Here is an 18,664-nt window from a genome sequence, read left to right as displayed (position 1 = left end):
ATATATATATATATATATATATATATAAATATTTCATATCTCCTGCCGGATTAGTGAACGAGCAAGAAAAATTACTATTTCTGCACACAAAGGGTTAAACTTAAATTAAATAGTTTAATTTAAAGGCAGGGGACCAACCTACCAGTACCAGCTATGCCCCTACTGCTATACAAATATGCAGCCAGTGTTATGTAGCTGCAAGAAAAAAAAGATTCTGCACACAAAGGGTTGAATTTAAATTAAAGCTACATTGTGCTAATATTGTAATCCACGTTGGTGCACTTCAGTTGTGAAAAGAAACATTTTTGTAATGTACATGTATTAAGAAAAATGCTTCTAATAAAAGCTATAACTGTTTCAAAAGTGTATTTTACTATGCACTATGCACCAGCATTTTAAACAAAGCACTTGCTCAGAGAACCTAAGGTGCTTTTACCATCTGGCAATGATTCAATTTGTTAGTTGCTGACATAATGCAAGCCCTACTGGTGCTCTGAACAGTTACAGTATTTAAAATGCTGGTGCACTGACAATATCTAGCTATGCTTCACGTGCACAAACAGAGAAAAATGTTAACACTAAAAGAGTGATAACATTTATTAAAAGCATTTTTGTCAATACGTGTATATTGTAAATATGTTTCTATTCAAATATGTAATTCATCTATGTGCATTTAAATTTTGACTGGAATGTCCCTTTAAAAAAAAAATGTTCTCCAACAAAGGCAGGAGACCTTCCTACAAGTCTAAGCTATGCCCCCACTATAATATAAATGTACTGTCAGTGTGATGCATTAACTGCAAGAAAAATAACTGATTCTGCACACAGAGTTTTAAACTTAAATAGAAATAAAAAATAAAAAAATTCCCCAGCAAAGTACGAGATTACAAGTGGGGCTTATTTAGTGCTTTCGCGTATTACAAGTAGAAAGTAAAAAGTTTGTGTGCAAGCAAAACCCAATCATGTAAATTACAAGTTTTGCGCTAAACCCGGTGCGTAAATAACTAAAATTTAGCGGTACCACACTTTCCATAGCGCTATCATTACAAGTTTGAAAAAAAACTTCTTGTGTTGTGCGATATGGTGTGATAAGCTCCATACCAACAGGCTCATGTATCAAGCTCCGTATGGAGCTTGAAGGGCCGTGTTTCTGGCGAGTCTTCAGACTCGCCAGAAACACAAGTTATGAAGCAGCGGTCTAAAGACCGCTGCTCCATAACCCTGTCCGCCTGCTCTGAGCAGGCGGACAGAAATCGCCGGAAATCAACCCGATCGAATACGATCGGGTTGATTGACACCTCCCTGCTGGCGGCCGATTGGCCGCGACTCAGCAGGGGGCGGCGTTGCACCAGCAGCTCTTGTGAGCTGCTGGTGCAATGTTAAATGCGGAGAGCGTATTGCTCTCCGCATTTAGCGAGGTCTTGCGGACCTGATCCGCAGTGTCGGATCAGGTCTGCAAGCCCTTTGATAAATGGGCCCCCAAGTCCTAACTTGACGTGCTTGTGCATGTTTTCCCCCATAGACATCAATGGACAAAAAGTGTTAGAAACTGATTTAAACAGCCAATAGGATTTCAGTAGCTCTCATCCTATTGACTGATTTGAAAATTTCAGCCAATAGGAATGCAAAGTACCCCAATATAAAGGGGTACCTTGCATTCAATCTTCATTGTGCTGCGGACGATCGCTTGAAGAGGACCTCCACATTGCTGAAGACTACCGCCGCCGGAAAACAGTTCCACGCTTCAGAAGACCGCTCCGCCCCTCGGGGAAATAGAAGATGGCCCCGCAATGGATGAAGATGGATCCGCCTGGATGAAGACTTTGCTCCGCCTGGAAGAAGATGGATGTCCGGACTTCAGGAACGGTGAGTACATTTTTGGGGGTTAGTGTTAGTTTTGTTTTTTTGGGGGATGGGTTTTTTTTTGGATTAGGGCTTTTTTTATTTTTTTATGGCCAGCATAAGAGCCGATCGCCCTTTTAAGGGCAATGCCCATAGAAATGCTCCTTTAGGAGCAATGGGTAGCTCAGATTTATTTTAGTTAGGTTGTTTTTATTTTGGGGGTTTGGGTGGGTGGGGGATTGTATTGTTAGGGGGGACTTTGTAATTTTTTGCAAAAAAGAGTTGATTTCTTTAAAGCAATACCCTACAAAAAGGCCCTTTTAAGGGCTATTGGTAGTTTATTGTTAGATTGTTTTTTTTTATTTTGGGGTGTTTTTTTTGTTTTTTATAGGGGTATTAGATTAGGTTTAATTTTTTTATTTTAGATCATTTCATTTATTATTTTTTGTAATCTTAGATTTTTTTTATTTTTCGTAACTTTAGACTTTTTTAGATTTTTTTTGTAATGTTAGTTGTTTTCTTTTTTTCGTAGTGTTAGGATTTTTAAATTTTGTAATTTAGGTTTTTTATTTTTGGTATATTTTATTTTGTTAAAATAGTTATGTTAGGTTTATTTGTAGTTTAAGCTTAGGTTTTATGTATTTATTTGAAGGTAGTTATATTGTAACTTAAAAGTTAGGGGGGTGTTAAGTTTAGGGGTTAACAGTTTAATTTAGGTAGTTGCGATGTGGGTGTTTGGCGGTTTAGGGGTTAATAGGTTTAGTTTAGTATTTGTGATTCGGGCGGCGGATTAGGGGTTAATTGTTTGATTTAGATGTTAGCGATGTGGGGGGTCGGCGGTTTAGAGGTCAATAAGTTTATTTAGTGTTGGCAATGCAGGGGCGGCAGATTAGAAGTTAATATTTTAACTTTGTGTTGGCGATGTGAGTGGGAGGCATACTCTAGTATTTGCAATCTAGAGTATGGCAGTTTAGGGGCTAATAGGTAGTTTATGGGTGTTTGTGTACTTTGTAACATATTTGTTATGCATTTTGTGAAACATTTTTGTTTTGCAAAATCCAAAAATACTGGTCTTTGATAGCGGAATTAATCATGGCGGTATAAGCTATAACGCTAGCATAATAGCCGGACCGCACAGCCTGTAATACAATACATCGCAAAATGGTACTTTATACCACAAAATGGTACTTTATACATACAATGTATAAAGATATCCATGTATAGTAATAGCAAGGCTACTGGAACCTCTGTTTTATAATATTTTTATCTTAATTGGCAGACTAAGTGGCAGGCCACTTATGGGCCATTTTAGATGAGTTTATTAAATCATAGATGTTAGTCTGAAGGACAGCCACTTTTGGGCTTTATAGTAGTTGGAGGGAAACAGCGGGTAAGCACCGCTTGGAGTATGGAAGGAGGAGGGAGGGGGGGAGCGGAGGTTTCTGAGTTGGCTCTAGAGAATGTTGTGCAATTAAATAACCTAATACCTAGATCTCTGAAGTAGTGATATTGACACTACAAGTGAAAAGACATCCAAACCACAATGACTAAGCCTTTGAGAGCATACGTGGGGGGGGTGGAATTCATATTGAGATGGTGAGTAAAATAGATAGTATTCATGGATAGACATCTATTGGCCAAGTAGTACTATGGAGTAATATAATTTGCACTATGGGCGTCCCATATATAAAAAAAAAACCTGGGACACAATAGCCTAAAAGTATAGCAATTTACCCCCAGGTCTTATTCAATTATTTTATCATATATCTTATGTTTTGGGAACCATATTCGCCCAAGATGTTATATTAGCTAGAGAGTTGATAAATGAAATAAATTATAATGTTAGGCAAGTCGTCAATCTAGTTGTAGGCACATCCTAAGAACTACTAGCAACCCCGTTATTGGGTAGCACAGTAGGGGTTGTGTAACTGTATTTTTAATTGTATTTATGTTGTGTTTTATTAAACATTTTTAATGTGCTACCTTCTATGCAAGGTTTTTGAGTTGAGCTAACTCGAAAAGCTTAAAATGCAATTATGCGCTTGCGTTTACTTTCAATATGCAATATCTCTGCTGCATACAAAACCTGATATTGCTCACATGCAACAATTAGTGTGCCAGTGCCACTTGTAATTTAGCCCAAAGGCACAAGACCTACCTACCAATATCAGCCATGCCCCCACTCCAATACTACAACTCTTTAAGACTAAACTAGTATAGAAAAAGAATAAATCCCTGGTTCCCACTGCAAGAAAAAAAAATCTGATTCTGCACAATGTTACAACAAAAAACAATACACAGAAAGCTGACGCTGACAGAGGCGCACACCACTGCCCTCATCAGAAGCCGAAGTGAAGTGACTAAAATATGGCTGATGTTTACTAAGACTACCAACCCCCAGTGCTAGGTTAAAAGATTGGGCAAGCCTGTTTGGCATTTGATGGCTGACTTCCTGGCCCTAACATCAATCATTTGGTAATGCTTTGTCATGATTGGACAGGGGAAGTTATTCACATGAATGGTCAGACCCCTGTACATTACTGCAAATGAATGAGCAAATTTCTCAAATGATCTCAGTTTTTTATTCCTTTCCTGTGTTCTCTGACCCTTTTTTGGCTCCAAAAGTGCCAAATGAAAACAAAACCAATGTGACTATGAAACATGGAAAATTTCGTTATGCAGCACATATCTAGTAATAAGTGTTTTGTATATTTTTAGATAATCTTACAGGTACTCTTTTGGCCAAGGAAAATTGCCAAGAGAAAAAGAACCTTGCAAGACAACAATTGAATGTCCAGAAATTACATAAGTTCAAACGGGTGAGCCTGATGAACCTCAAACCAAGTTAAAGGGGAACTAAACCCAATTTTTTTCTTTGCGTGATTCAGATAGAGCATGAAATTTCAAGCAACTTTCTAATTTACGCCTATTATCAAATTGTCTTCATTCTCTTGGTATCTATTTTTGAAATGCAAGAATGTAAGTTTAGATACCGGCCTATTTTTTGTGAACAACCTGCTGATTGGTGGATAAATTCACCCACCAATAAATAAGTGTTGTCTAGAGTTCTGAACCCCCAAAAAAAGCTTAGATGCCTTCTTTTTCAAATAAAGATACAAAGAGAACGAAGAAACATTGATAATAGGAGTCAGTTTGAAAGTTGCTTAAAATTGTATGCTCTATCTGAATTATGAAAGAAAAATTTTGGGTTCAGTGTCCCTTTAAGGTTCTACAGAGGGGAAGGCAAGCCTGATAACTTGTCTTATCCTGACCAATGCTTGAACAAAGGCTTAAATGTCAGGAAGTCTTGATATCTTTTTTTGATACAAGACTGAAAGGGCATACATTTGGCTTTTAAGGGAATTGCTAAACCCTTATCGAGACCACCCTGCAAACATTTTAATAATTTTAGAAAATCTGAAAGCGTTCCAATGTAAATTCTTAGACTCACACCAGGAAAGGAAAACTTTCCAGATGTTTTGATAACTATGTCTTGTAACAGCCTATCTGGCCAGAAAGTATTTAACATATGATCAGAAAAACCTCTCTGAGGCAAAATCATACATTCAATCGCCATGAACTGAGATATAAAAGGTTTACTTCTATGATCAAATTTGCTTCATTCTCTTGGTATCCAATGCACTACTAGGAGCAAGCTGAACAGATCAGGTGAGCCAGTGAAAAGAACCAAAATAATGAAGCTACGGTGAGGGAGAGAGATTTCTGCATGCAAATGGACTGCAGGCTAACCTGAGGCTTGTACGCCATCAATAGGCAAGTGAACGCATTATGCTAGGACTGGAGGATGAAAAAGCATACAATAAGCAGCTGAAAGGAAATTGCATCAGAAGACTAAACTACTTTCCGCATAACAGTTTCCTACCCTGTAGTGTTTTCTAGATACGCTGCAACCCTACGTGGAAAGGATGCCTCAGCAAATCTGTACCAAGATGCGATATACACATGCTGGTGTGACTCAGCAAAATTGAAACAACCTAGTGGTAGATGTGAAGGAGACCACACCACAGTCCCTGTAAGAGGCTTGTAGCCTAGGCATTAGCAGGGGAACCTATTTGCCTGACTCGCCTCTGGGGTAGGAGTGGAGAAACTCACCTCCTGTATAAGGTTGGTCCCTGTCGAATCCAAGATCTCATGGTCCATCGGGAGCTGAGGTAGGACTTGGTTTTTACTTTACTGATTCCAGTCTGTCTGTATGGCCTGTGGTAGCAGTGTGGACTAACTTGTGGAAGGCCCTTTTGTTTCTGGTCTCGATAAAGATTTGATATATAATATGGGATATATCCTCTGATGGCAAGTTCAATTATGCCCTTGTTTCTCTTTTGATGTAAATAGCTCATAAACTATCTGCTATTTATAAATTTTCCCGACAAATCTTATGCTTTCTGATATGCCTCATTAATGGAAACTCTCCGTTATAGGGCTAGATTACGAGTAGGGCATTAGCGCGAGGAGCATAAAACCCGATCACAAGATTGCAGTTTTTTTTACGCTCAAATCCATATTAAAAGTGGCGTGCTGTTTAAATTACCGCAAATGTTTTTGTGAACTCATGGTAATTTACAACAATGTGCGCTCGTATTATAAGTAGAAAGTAAATGTGATTGTTGCACTAAGCTACATTATCAACCCCTAAACCCCCACATAGCCCACCGCAAAGTACCCCACTACACTATTAACCCCTAAACCGCCACATCCCCAAATAGCAAATTACCTGCTACAATATTAACCTCTAATCTACCACACACCCCAAAACACAAAATACCAGCTACACGTTCCTACAGTGCTGGTATTACAGGTTTTTATAAACCCGGCGTTAACAGGCAAGAAGTGAGCGTAGAGCAAAATTGAGCTCCATACCGCACTCCAATACCAGCGCTGCTTAAGTCAGCGGTGAGCTGGTTGTACGTGCTCGTGCACGATTTCCCCATAGAAATCAATGGGGAGAGCCGGCTGAGAAAAAGCCTAACACCTGCAAAAAAGCAGTGTTCAGCTAAGTAACGCAGCCCCATTGATTCCTATGGGGAAACACATTTTATGTTTACACCTAACACCCTAACATGAACCCCGAGTCTAAACATCCCTAATCTTACACTTATTAACCCCTAATCTGCCGCCCCCAACATAGCCGACACCTACATTATATTTATTAACCCCTAATCTGCCACTCCGTACATCATCGCCACTATAATATACATATTATCCCCTAAAACGCTGCACTCCCGCCTAAACACTAGTTAAATATTATTAACCCCTAATCTGCCACCCCTAACATCACCGCCAACTAACTATATTTATTAACCCCTAATCTGCTACCCCCAATGTCGCCGCCATTTTACTAAATTTATTAACCCCTAAATCTGTCTAACCCTAACACCCCCTTACTTAAATATAATTAAATAAAATCTAAATCAAACCTACTATTAATAACTAAATAATTCCTATTTAAAACTAAATACTTACCTGTAAAATAAACCCTAAACTAGCTACAATATAACTAATAGTTACATTGTAGCTATCTTAGGGTTTAATTTTATTTTACAGGCAAGTTTGTATTTATTTTAACTAGGTAGAATAGTTACTAAACTATTTGCTAACTACCTAGATAAAATAAATACAAATTTACCTGTAAAATAAAACCTAACCTAAGTTACACTATCACCTAACACTACACTACAATTAAATAAATTACCTAAATTAAATACAATTAAACAAATTAAATACAATTAACTAAATTACAAACCCCCCCCCCCCACTAAATTACACAAAAAAAACTCATTACACCTAATCTAATAGCCCTATCAAAATAAAAAAGCCCCCCCCCCAAAAAAATAAAATAAAAACCTAGCCTAAACTAAACTACCAATAGCCCTTAAAAGGGCCTTTTGCAGTGCATTGCCCCAAAGAAATCAGCTCTTTTACCTGGAAAAAATACAAACAACCCCCCAACAGTAAAACCCATCACCCACACAAACAAACCCCCCAAATAAAACCCTAACTAAGAAAACCTAAGCTCCCCATTGCCCTGAAAAGGGCATTTGGATGGGCAGTGCCCTTAAAAGTGCATTTAGCTCTATTGCGGACCAAAGCTCTAACTTAAAAATAAAACCCACCCAATAAACCCTTAAAAAAACCTAACACTAACCCTTGAAGATCCACTTACAGTTTTGAAGATCCGACATCCATCCTCAACGAAGCCGGGAGAAGTCCTCATCGAAGCGGCAAGAAGTCCTCAACGAAGCCGGGAGAAGTCTTCATCCAAGCCAGGAGAAGTGGTCCTCCAGACGGGCAGAAGTCTTCATCCAGACGGCATCTTCTATTCTCATCCATCCGGCGTGGAGCAGGTCCATCTTCAAGACATCCGGCGCAGAGCATCCTCTTCCAACAAAGTCTTCTTCCAGAATGAATGTCTCTTTAAGTGACATCATCCAAGATGGCGTCCCTCAGATTCCGATTGGCTGATAGAATTCTATCAGCCAATCGAAATTAAGGTTGAAAAAATCCTATTGACTGAAGCAATCAGCCAATAGGATTGAACTTCAATCCTATTGGCTGATCCAATCAGCCAATAGGATTGAGCTCACATTCTATTGGCTGTTCCAATCAGCCAATAGAATGCAAGCTCAATCCTATTGGCTGATTGGATCAGCCAATAGGATTGAAGTTCAATCATATTAGCTGATTGCATCAGCCAATAGGATTTTTTCTGTCCGTCTGGAGGACCACTTCTCCCGTCTTGGATGAAGACTTTTCCCAGCTTCGTTGAGGACTTCTTGCCACTTCGATGAGGACTTCTTCCGGCTTCGTTGAGGATGGATGTCGGATCTTCAAAACTGTAAGTAGATCTTCAGTGGTTAGTGGGCCACAATAGAACTAAATGCCCTTTTAAGGGCACTGCCCATCCAAAAAAGACTTTACGCAATTTGTGTAAGTTGATTTGTGGTAAAGCCAAAAAAGTGTGCGGTGCCCCTAAATCTGCAAGACTCGTAATACCAGCGGTATTGAAAAGGCAGCGTTATAACCTGATAACACTGCTTTTTCACCTTAACGCAAAACTCGTAATCTAGCCGTAAGTGCTTTCTTTCATGTAATTAGCAAGAGTCCATGAGCTAGTGACGTATGGGATATACATTCCTACCAGGAGGGGCAAAGTTTCCCAAACCTCAAAATGCCTACAAATACACCCCTCACCACACCCACAATTCAGTTTTACAAACTTTGCCTCCGATGGAGGTGGTGAAGTAAGTTTGTGCTAGATTCTACGTTGATATGCGCTCCGCAGCAAGTTGGAGCCCGGTTTTCCTCTCAGCGTGCAGTGAATGTCAGAGGGATGTGAGGAGAGTATTGCCTATTTGAATGCAGTGATCTCCTTCTAAGGGGTCTATTTCATAGGTTCTCTGTTATCGGTCGTAGAGATTCATCTCTTACCTCCCTTTTTCAGATCGACGATATACTCTTATATATACCATTACCTCTGCTGATTCTCGTTTCAGTACTGGTTTGGCTATCTGCTATATGTAGATGAGTGTCCTGGGGTAAGTAAGTCTTATTTTCTGTGACACTATGGTTGGGCACTTTGTTTATAAAGTTCTAAATATATGTATTCAAACATTTATTTGCCTTGACTCAGAATGTTCAACTTTCCTTATTTTCAGACAGTCAGTTTCATATTTGGGATAATGCATTTTGATTTGACCATTTTTTCTTACCTTAAAATTTGACTTTTTCCCTGTGGGCTGTTAGGCTCGCGGGGGCTGAAAATGCTTCATTTTATTGCGTCATTCTTGGCGCGGACTTTTTTGGCGCAAAAATTCTATTTCCGTTTCCGGCGTCATACGTGTCGCCGGAAGTTGCGTCATTCTTTGACGTTATTTCGCGCCAAAAATGTCGGCGTTCCGGATGTGGCGTCATTTTTGGCGCCAAAAAGCATTTAGGCGCCAAATAATGTGGGCGTCTTATTTGGCGCGAAAAAATATGGGCGTCACTTTTGTCTCCACATTATTTAAGTCTCATTTTTTATTGCTTCTGGTTGCTAGAAGCTTGTTCTTTGGCATTTTTTCCCATTCCTGAAACTGTCATTTAAGGAATTTGATCAATTTTGCTTTATATGTTGTTTTTTCTCTTACATATTGCAAGATGTCTCACGTTGCATCTGAGCCAGAAGATACTACAGGAAAATCGCTGTCAAGTGCTGAATCTACCAAAGCTAAGTGTATCTGCTGTAAACTTTTGGTAGCTATTTCTCCAGCTGTTGTTTGTATTGATTGTCATGACAAACTTGTTAAAGCAGATAATATTTCCTTTAGTAAAGTACCATTGCCTGTTGCAGTTCCCTCAACATCTAAGGTGCAGAATGTTCCTGATAATATAAGAGATTTTGTTTCTGAATCCATAAAGAAGGCTATGTCTGTTATTTCTCCTTCTAGTAAACGTAAAAAATCTTTTAAAACTTCTCTCCCTACAGATGAATTTTTAAATGAACATCATCATTCTGATTCTGATGACTCCTCTGGTTCAGAGGATTCTGTCTCTGAGGTTGATGCTGATAAATCTTCATATTTATTTAAAATGGAATTTATTCGTTCTTTACTTAAAGAAGTTCTAATTGCTTTAGAAATAGAGGATTCTGGTCCTCTTGATACTAATTCTAAACGTTTAGATAAGGTATTTAAAGCTCCTGTGGTTATTCCAGAAGTTTTTCCTGTTCCTAATGCTATTTCTGCAGTAATTTCCAAAGAATGGGATAATTTGGGTAATTCATTTACTCCTTCTAAACGTTTTAAGCAATTATATCCTGTGCCGTCTGACAGATTAGAATTTTGGGACAAGATCCCTAAAGTTGATGGGGCTATTTCTACCCTTGCTAAACGTACTACTATTCCTACGTCAGATGGTACTTCGTTTAAGGATCCTCTAGATAGGAAAATTGAGTCCTTTCTAAGAAAAGCTTATCTGTGTTCAGGTAATCTTCTTAGACCTGCTATATCTTTGGCTGATGTTGCTGCAGCTTCAACTTTTTGGTTGGAAACTTTAGCGCAACAAGTAACACATCGTGATTCTCATGATATTATTATTCTTCTTCAGCATGCTAATAATTTTATCTGTGATGCCATTTTTGATATTATCAGAGTTGATGTCAGGTTTATGTCTCTAGCTATTTTAGCTAGAAGAGCTTTATGGCTTAAAACTTGGAATGCTGATATGGCTTCTAAATCAACTTTACTTTCCATTTCTTTCCAGGGTAACAAATTATTTGGTTCTCAGTTGGATTCCATTATTTCAACTGTTACTGGTGGGAAAGGAACTTTTTTACCACAGGATAAAAAATCTAAAGGTAAAAACAGGGCTAATAATCGTTTTCGTTCCTTTCGTTTCAACAAAGAACAAAAGCCTGATCCTTCATCCTCAGGAGCAGTTTCAGTTTGGAGACCATCTCCAGTCTGGAATAAATCCAAGCCAGCTAGAAAGGCAAAGCCTGCTTCTAAGTCCACATGAAGGTGCGGCCCTCATTCCAGCTCAGCTGGTAGGGGGCAGGTTACGTTTTTTCAAGCAAATTTGGATCAATTCTGTTCACAATCTTTGGATTCAGAGCATTGTTTCAGAAGGGTACAGAATTGGTTTCAAGTTGAGACCTCCTGCAAAGAGATTTTTTCTTTCCCGTGTCCCAGTAAATCCAGTAAAAGCTCAAGCATTTCTGAAATGTGTTTCAGATCTAGAGTTGACTGGAGTAATTATGCCAGTTCCAGTTCCGGAACAGGGGATGGGGTTTTATTCAAATCTCTTCATTGTACCAAAGAAGGAGAATTCTTTCAGACCAGTTCTGGATCTAAAAATATTGAATCGTTATGTAAGGATACCAACGTTCAAGATGGTAACTGTAAGGACTATCTTACCTTTTGTTCAGCAAGGGAATTATATGTCCACGATAGATTTACAGGATGCATATCTAAGGTTCTCGGTGCCCTGCTGTCTGTAATCAGAGAACAGGGTATTGTGGTATTTCCTTATTTGGACGATATCTTGGTACTTGCTCAGTCTTTACATTTAGCAGAATCTCATACGAATCGACTTGTGTTGTTTCTTCAAGATCATGGTTGGAGGATCAATTTACCAAAAAGTTCTTTGATTCCTCAGACAAGGGTAACCTTTCTGGGTTTCCAGATGGATTCAGTGTCCATGACTCTGTCTTTAACAGACAAAAGACGTCTAAAGTTGATTACAGCTTGTCGAAACCTTCAGTCACAATCATTCCCTTCGGTAGCCTTATGCATGGAAATTCTAGGTCTTATGACTGCTGCATCGGACGCGATCCCCTTTGCTCGTTTTCACATGCGACCTCTTCAGCTCTGTATGCTGAAGCAATGGTGCAAGGATTACACGAAGATATCTCAATTAATATCTTTAAAACCGATTGTTCGACACTCTCTAACATGGTGGACAGATCACCATCGTTTAATTCAGGGGGCTTCTTTTGTGCTTCCGACCTGGACTGTAATTTCAACAGATGCAAGTCTCACAGGTTGGGGAGCTGTGTGGGGATCTCTGACGGCACAAGGAGTTTGGGAATCTCAGGAGGTGAGATTACCGATCAATATTTTGGAACTCCGTGCAATTTTCAGAGCTCTTCAGTTTTGGCCTCTTCTGAAGAGAGAATCGTTCATTTGTTTTCAGACAGACAATGTCACAACTGTGGCATACATCAATCATCAAGGAGGGACTCACAGTCCTCTGGCTATGAAAGAAGTATCTCGAATCTTGGTTTGGGCGGAATCCAGCTCCTGTCTAATCTCTGCGGTTCATATCCCAGGTGTAGACAATTGGGAAGCGGATTATCTCAGTCGCCAAACGTTGCATCCGGGCGAATGGTCTCTTCACCCAGAGGTATTTCTTCAGATTGTTCAAATGTGGGAACTTCCAGAAATAGATCTGATGGCGTCCCATCTAAACAAGAAACTTCCCAGGTATCTGTCCAGATCCCGGGATCCTCAGGCGGAGGCAGTGGATGCATTATCACTTCCTTGGAAGTATCATCCTGCCTATATCTTTCCGCCTCTAGTTCTTCTTCCAAGAGTAATCTCCAAGATTCTGAAGGAATGCTCGTTTGTTCTGCTGGTAGCTCCGGCATGGCCTCACAGGTTTTGGTATGCGGATCTTGTCCGGATGGCCTCTTGCCAACCGTGGACTCTTCCGTTAAGACCAGACCTTCTGTCACAAGGCCCTTTTTTCCATCAGGATCTGAAATCCTTAAATTTAAAGGTATGGAGATTGAACGCTTGATTCTTGGTCAAAGAGGTTTCTCTGACTCCGTGATTAATACTATGTTACAGGCTCGTAAATCTGTATCTCGAGAGATATATTATAGAGTCTGGAAGACTTATATTTCTTGGTGTCTTTCTCATCATTTTTCTTGGCATTCTTTTAGAATACCGAGAATTTTACAGTTTCTTCAGGATGGTTTAGATAAGGGTTTGTCCGCAAGTTCTTTGAAAGGTCAAATCTCTGCTCTTTCTGTTCTTTTTCACAGAAAGATTGCTATTCTTCCTGATATTCATTGTTTTGTACAAGCTTTGGTTCGTATAAAACCTGTCATTAAGTCAATTTCTCCTCCTTGGAGTTTGAATTTGGTTCTGGGAGCTCTTCAAGCTCCTCCGTTTGAACCTATGCATTCATTGGACATTAAATTACTTTCTTGGAAAGTTTTGTTCCTTTTGGCCATCTCTTCTGCTAGAAGAGTTTCTGAATTATCTGCTCTTTCTTGTGAGTCTCCTTTTCTGATTTTTCATCAGGATAAGGCGGTGTTGCGAACTTCTTTTGAATTTCTACCTAAAGTTGTGAATTCCAACAACATTAGTAGAGAAATTGTGGTTCCTTCATTATGTCCTAATCCTAAGAATTCTAAGGAGAAATCGTTGCATTCTTTGGATGTTGTTAGAGCTTTGAAATATTATGTTGAAGCTACGAAATCTTTCCGTAAGACTTCTAGTCTATTTGTTATCTTTTCCGGTTCTAGGAAAGGCCAGAAAGCTTCTGCCATTTCTTTGGCATCTTGGTTGAAATCTTTAATTCATCTTGCCTATGTTGAGTCGGGTAAAATTCCGCCTCAGAGAATTACAGCTCATTCTACTATGTCAGTATCTACTTCCTGGGCGTTTAGGAATGAAGCTTCGGTTGACCAGATCTGCAAAGCAGCAACTTGGTCCTCTTTGCATACTTTTACTAAATTCTACCATTTTGATGTATTTTCTTCTTCTGAAGCAGTTTTTGGTAGAAAAGTACTTCAGGCAGCGGTTTCAGTTTGAATCTTCTGCTTATGTTTTTCGTTAAACTTTATTTTGGGTGTGGATTATTTTCAGCAGGAATTGGCTGTCTTTATTTTATCCCTCCCTCTCTAGTGACTCTTGTGTGGAAAGATCCACATCTTGGGTAGTCATTATCCCATACGTCACTAGCTCATGGACTCTTGCTAATTACATGAAAGAAAACATAATTTATGTAAGAACTTACCTGATAAATTCATTTCTTTCATATTAGCAAGAGTCCATGAGGCCCGCCCTTTTTTTGTGGTGGTTATGATTTTGTATAAAGCACAATTATTCCAATTCCTTATTTTATATGCTTTCGCACTTTTTTATCACCCCACTTCTTGGCTATTCGTTAAACTGAATTGTGGGTGTGGTGAGGGGTGTATTTGTAGGCATTTTGAGGTTTGGGAAACTTTGCCCCTCCTGGTAGGAATGTATATCCCATACGTCACTAGCTCATGGACTCTTGCTAATATGAAAGAAATGAATTTATCAGGTAAGTTCTTACATAAATTATGTTTTTTCATTGTCTTTTTATTGTGCATTTACTGATTATGGTATTCTACTATGTTTAGTGGTCCTTTATGATGAATATCAGAAGTTACTAACTAATATTTCTTTATATGTGAAGTTCAAAAACTGAGCTCTTTATTTCCTATATCTCTTATCTATGGTATAAATCTATAGCTGAGCTTAAAATAATTGGTTTACTTTAAGAGTACACTCATAAGGTACTTTCACATTTGCATGTTATGAAGAGGTCTTTCTGACTAAAATAAAACAGGGGGAAAAATTACATTGAGAGGCTTGATCATGAGCACTATTGCATTTATTCACATAATACACCTGTATGGTTATTTTGACACTATTGATTTTTGGTATTTAGAGAGTAGATTTTTATTACTTTAAGAAAAATGTATTTACAAATTACCAGTAATGCCAATTAAAAACAAAGGAAAAAACTGGCTTTGAAACTGGCTCATAGATTAAATTAGATCAGGGCTCCTTTAACTTGTGCAATTTAGACAACTAAGAAATATCTAAACAAATTTCAGCTACACTTTTGCTGCAATTTTAACAAATGAGGAATGATTTTGCACTACTAAGTTGTAATGAATATATCATAATGGTTTCTTCCAGTTGTTGCTGTTTATATTTGTTGCAGTTCATTTATTCTAACACTAGGGACAAGCATGAGGTATAACAGTGAAATGGGTGTGTTATCTTTAGTTAATAAAAAAGCTCTTGAAGTTGATCAATGGTGCATTCATGAGTTCTGTGCATTCTATAACAGCAGAACTTTACATAAACAGCTACAACTGGAAGAAACCATTATGATATATTCATTACACTACTATCGACTGAAGTTAGGCAGTTCACCACAAGGCTTACAGAAATGGAAAGTGGAAGATGAAGAAGATAATTTTATTAGACAAGACAAATGTCAGCATATGGGAACAAAAAATATTTTTTTATATAGCAAAGTGGATGAATTAAGAGATAGATCATGCAGAAACAATCTAAGAATTATTGGCTTCCCTGAGGCACATTAATCTCAGGATCTTTACCTCCATTCAATTGCCACAATTACTGGCTATTAATTTGCAGGAATTTATTATTTCGGTGAAAAGAGCACATAGATTGAGACCAGAAAATATTTTAACAAGAACAAGGTTACTATGTTTACAGCTCAAGGAGATCAATAATTTAGAAATTGGGGATAAGATACTCTTATTTCAAGATTTTTTTTGAGCTGCAACATCGGCTAGGAGAAAGAAATGCCGCCTTTTTGCACTAAATTTATTAATGTAAGATTTTTTGCTAAAATAATATATCCAGCAAAAATTCAAATTGGCTACAAGAATGAATAAATTAATTTGGGGAATCCTACAGAGGTCAAAGAATTTATCAACAAAAACATGAAATTGTCATAAGTGATTATTTTTTATTTGATGTTTACATAAGGCCTCACTATGTTTCATATATACAATGGGGCAAAAAAGTATTTAGTCAGCCACCAATTGTGCAAGTTTTCCCACTTAAGAAGATGAGAGAGGCCTGTAATTTTCATCATAGGTATACCTTAACTATGAGAGACAAAATGTGGAAGCAAATCCAGACAATCACATTGTCTGAATTGGAAAGAATTTATTTGCATATTATGGTGGAAAATAAGTATTTGGTCACCTACAAACTAGCAAGATTTCTGGCTCTAACAGACCTGTATCTTCTTCTTTAAGAGGCTCTTCTGTCCTCCACTCATTACCTGTATTAATGGCACCTGTTTGAACTTGTTATCAGTATAAAAGACACCTGTCCACAACCTCAAACAGTCACACTCCAAACTCCACTATGGTGAAGACCAAAGAGCTGTCGAAGGACACCAGAAACAAAATTGTAGACCTGCACCAGGCTGGGAAGACTGAATGTGCAATAGGCAAGCAGCTTGGTGTGAAGAAATCAACTGTGGAAGCAATAATTAGAAAATGGAAGACATACAAGACCACTGATAATCTCCCTCGATCTGGGGCTCCGCGCAAGATCTCACCCCGTGGGGTCAAAATGATCACAAGAATGGTGAGAAAACATCCCAGAACCACACAGGGGGACCTAGTGAATGACTTGCAGAGAGCTGCGACCAACGTAACAAAGGCTACCATCAGTAACACACTACGCCGCAAGGGACTCAGATCCTGCAGTGCCAGACGTGTCCCCCTGCTTAAGTCAGTACATGTCCGGGCCCATCTGAAGTATGCTAGAGAGCATTTGGATGATCCAGAAGCAAATTGGGAGAATGTCATATGGTCAGATGAAACCAAAGTAGAACTGTTTGGTAGAAACTCAACTTGTCGTGTTTGGAGGAGAGAGAATGCTGAGTTGCAACCAAAGAACACCATACCTACTGTGAAGCATGGGGGTGGCAACATCATGCTTTGGGGCTGTTTCTCTGCAAAGGGAACAGGACGACTGATCCGTGTACATGAAAGAATGAATGGGGCCATGTATCGTGAGATTTTGAGTGCAAACCTCCTTCCATCAGCAAGGGCATTGAAGATGAAACGTCGCTGGGTCTTTCAGCATGACAATGATCCCAAACACACCACCAGGGCAACGAAGGAGTGGCTTCGTAAGAAGCATTTCAAGGTCCTGGAGTGGCCTAGCCAGTCTCCAGATCTCAACCCCATAGAAAATCTTTGGAGGGAGTTGAAAGTCCGTATTGCCCAGCGACAGCCCCAAAACATCACTGCTCTAGAGGAGAACTGCATGCAGGAATGGGCCAACATACCAGCAACAGTGTGTGACAACCTTGTGAAGACTCACAGAAAACGTTTGACCTCTGTCATTGCCAACAAAGGATATATAACAAAGTATTGAGATGAACTTTTGATATTGACCAAATACTTATTTTCCACCATAATTTGCAAATAAATTCTTTCCAAATCAGACAATGTGATTGTATGGATTTGTTTCCACATTTTGTCTCTCATAGTTGAGGTATACCTATGATGAAAATTACAGGCCTCTCTCATCTTCTTAAGTGGGAGAACTTGCACAATTGGTGGCTGACTAAATACTTTTTTGCCCCACTGTATATTATTTTTTTCACACCCAGTCTTTTTCAACAGCAAGTTTAGTGGAACTTAACCTCATGTATGTAGATTTAAAATTGGTTTCATGGAATGTGAGTGCCATAACCTATCTAATAAAGAGAATAAAGATAAGGAAGTTAAACATGCAATCAAGAAAACTGGGTTTTGAAGTTGCCCCAAATTAGGTTTTTCCCTTAATTTCTTAACTAGCCTGCTAACAGCCAGGAAGTCACTAAAAACGTTGTCATGCTAAAGCTCTATGTGTAATGTGGCTGTGTGTTCTGTGTACAAATCTGATCCCCTCTATATACTGGGTACAGAAGTGTAAATTGAAGACATTCATGAAAGATATAGTTTTTGTTCTGAATTTCTGCCTGCATTCAGTTCTTTGGATTTATTGATAAAGCGTGTCCGTGCCGTGTCGGGCTCCCTATTCCCCACATAATTGCAAGTTTATCTACCCTCAGCTTCAGGATTTTGCTAGTAATTTGCAGTTTCACAGTCACTGCTGTTGCTAGACTGAAACAGCAATAACATTGCTCTGCATTGAAGGGTTGTAGGCAGTATAATATTATGGAAGAAAAAACTTTTTTTCTTCCATAATATTTTTTTACTAGTATAATATTATGATTGAATATAAATGGAAAAGAAGCACCTATAGCAGCACTCGCTTATAGAGAGTATGGGGAGGTAGGGACGCCTATCATTAAAATATAACTTTTAATAATGATCAAAAATATAAAAATCCATAGGAGATGGATAACACAAACAACATATAAAAAAAAAAAAAGAATAGTGGCTGCGCTTCTCTCCTAAACACAAATAAATAATCAAATATTGAAGCGTAAAATTGTACGTTGTAAATAAATGGAACTAGAAAACAATAATAATCATATACATATAGGTAAAGAG

At 38.6% G+C, this 18,664-nt stretch overlaps 1 long non-coding RNA gene across 1 annotated transcript in view; it reads left to right on the top strand.

Moving 5' to 3' along the window:
* The first annotated feature begins 5,944 nt into the window (after nucleotides 1-5,944).
* LOC128647941 (uncharacterized) overlaps nucleotides 5,945-18,664 on the top strand; it is a 76,412-nt gene continuing 63,692 nt past the window's right edge. The window contains exon 1 of the long non-coding RNA XR_008400465.1: nucleotides 5,945-6,014. This is a non-coding gene — a long non-coding RNA (uncharacterized LOC128647941). The remainder of the gene's footprint in view (nucleotides 6,015-18,664) is intronic.

Source organism: Bombina bombina, chromosome 2 (assembly GCF_027579735.1).
Source record: "Bombina bombina isolate aBomBom1 chromosome 2, aBomBom1.pri, whole genome shotgun sequence".
In the NCBI taxonomy this organism is placed as follows: Eukaryota; Metazoa; Chordata; class Amphibia; order Anura; family Bombinatoridae; genus Bombina; species Bombina bombina.
Note: the sequence above shows the minus strand (reverse complement) of the source record. Positions and strands in the feature narration are given on the sequence as shown.